Source organism: Delphinapterus leucas, chromosome 3 (assembly GCF_059928025.1).
Source record: "Delphinapterus leucas isolate spDelLeu-1000000601 "Yukka" chromosome 3, BTC_Dleu_Yukka2, whole genome shotgun sequence".
Classification (NCBI taxonomy): domain Eukaryota; kingdom Metazoa; phylum Chordata; class Mammalia; order Artiodactyla; family Monodontidae; genus Delphinapterus; species Delphinapterus leucas.
In genome coordinates this window covers 3,796,216-3,798,637 of record NC_143131.1, presented here as the reverse complement: position 1 = coordinate 3,798,637, position 2,422 = coordinate 3,796,216, and the positions used below count along the sequence as shown (strand labels likewise).

The window sequence follows — 2,422 nt, the reverse complement described above, 5'->3', positions numbered from 1 at the left end:
CAATCCCAGTCTCCCAATTCCTCCCTCCCCACCTCTTTCCCCCTTGGTGTCCATACATTTGTTCTCTACAACCGTGTCTCTAAGTCTGTCTTGCAAATAAGATACCATTTTTCTAGATTCCACCTATATGCGTTATTATACAATATTTGCTTTCGTCTTTTGGACTTACTTCATTCCGTATGACACTCTCTAGGTCCACCCACGTGTCTACAAATGAAACGATATGGAACACTTCACGAATGTGCATGTCATCCTTGCACAGGGCCATGATAATCTTCTCTGTATTGTTTCAACTTTAGTATATGTGCTGCCGAAGCGAGCACGTAAGAAGAGCTTCTGAAGTGAGGCCTGCTCACAGCATGGCTTGCTGCCTCTGCCACTATGTAGCTTTGTGTTGGAGAGTGACAGGACCCTCTGAGCCTGAATGAGAAGCCGGATGGCCGCACTGCTGTGGCTGAGCTCCCGGCACTGGGAAGGTTCTTTAGGAGAGGGTCTGGCAATCCAGAGCCTACTCGGAGGACATGGATTAGGGTTCTGGTGAGGAAACCCTACCCACATCACACCTGGAAGCTGCATCCGGGTTTTTATTTATTTTTTAATCTGTTAAACCCATGCCCCTAATTTGCTCCCCCATGTCCCCCTTTGGTGACTACTAGTTTGTTTTCTATGTCTGTGAGTCTGTTTCTGGTTTGTATATAGATTCGTTTGTATTATTTTTTAGATTCCATGTGTAAGTGATGTCATATGGTATTTGTCTTTCTCTAACTTCGCTAAGCATAGGTCCACCCACGTTGCTACAAATGGCAGTATTTCATTATTTTTTATAGCTGAGTACTATTCCATGGTATATATGTACCACATCTTCTTAAGCCAACCATCTGTTGATGGGCACTTGGTTTGTTTCCATGTCTTGGCTATTGTAAATAGAGCTGCTATGAACATTGTGGTGCGTGAATCTTTCCGAATTAGTGTTTTTGTTTTTTCCAGATATACACCCAGGATTGGAATTGCTGGATCATATGGTAGCTCTACTTTTAGTTTTGTAAGGACCCTCAATACTGTTTCCATAGTGACTGCACCAATTTACCTTCCCACCAACAGTGTAAGAGGGTTCCCTTTTCTCCACATCCTTTCCAACATAGTGACATAATCGGGGTATCCCCCATCTCTTGTCTGGGATTTCTGCTCTGCAGTTGGGCGGGAGGATGAAGATGACACCCCCAGAAGACCTTTGGGTTCATGGCTCACCTACCTATTTCCACAGGTGTCCGAGGACCCTAAGGTTGAGGCTTTATTTTGCCCTAAATGTGTTTTTCTTGCATTCTAACTTTGATTTCACCGCAGTTTGAATGCAATATAACCATGAGCCCCCAAAGAATTTTAAAACAGTGAAGGTTATGGGGCAGAAAGAATATATATAATTATTTTTTATTACATTACATTTTATGTGCAAACTTTGTATGCACTTATTTTGGAGCTGTTGTTTGTTATTTATATAAGCTTGCTCTTGTTCAACTGATTTATTTTTCCTTTTGGAAAAGTGTTTGACTGTCTCGGGTAGAGCTGGAACACATCATCATTTATCTCACTGAAATCAATGGAAACCTTTTTTTTTTTTTTTTCACCTGTTGGCTCTTCACTTAAGGGCAGAGTTTTCAGGAATAAAAGTCCTCAAATTAAGTGTGAGATAAGTGTATTAACAAAGGTGTCTCACAGCCTCTAATTTATTTTACCTCCTGGCCCTTTTCCGCATTGGAAACAGCTACGGAGGTTGAGGCACTTCAAGCTTACAGCTTCAGGGGAAGGATAATGCAGAAGAATAAAGGTACCAATTCGTGGCTTTTGAATTCCAAAGTAAGCTTTAGAGATTCATGACAGGGAGAATAGTTGTGAGGCATAAAGCTTTCTGAACTGCTGGAGCTGTGAGAGCTTATCAGCCTAAATCCATCATAACTAGAGGTGGGGTCAGGTCGCCTCTGCCCTAACCCACACACCTGGGGAAAGAGTGGTGGATGAGCCAGTTTGCTCCTCCGCGGACCAGAAGGCTGTGATGCCTTGAGGCTCGAAGGCCTTGGAACTTTGATCCTACATTTGGAGAAGGAAGAAGGGAACTCAGAACAAAATGGAAGGAGTTTGCCCTGACTGGAATAGCCATCCATTCCTCTTACGAAGTTAAATGGAAACCTGAGGTAGAAAGTGACCTGATGATTTCTCGGTCAACAGAAAATGGTGATTTGCCATGGCAACCGCTGCTCACAGCTATGGGAGCTGAAGCCCCAATCAACCAGGAAGTCTCCCTGCCACCAGAAGCCAGCACTGGATTGGGGGATTGTGGGGCCCAAGAGGGAGCCAGAGGAACTGGGAAGCTGGCCATTGTGGGGCTCCCCAATAACACGGTATGGTCTAGCACCGAATCCACCCA

General features: G+C 44.1%; 1 non-coding gene across 1 annotated transcript; it reads right to left on the bottom strand.

Moving 5' to 3' along the window:
* Window positions 1-217: 217 nt before the first annotated feature.
* LOC115802650 (U6 spliceosomal RNA) lies at window positions 218-323 on the bottom strand. The gene has a single exon (XR_004023163.1). It is a non-coding gene; the product is annotated as a U6 spliceosomal RNA (small nuclear RNA).
* Window positions 324-2,422: the final 2,099 nt, after the last annotated feature.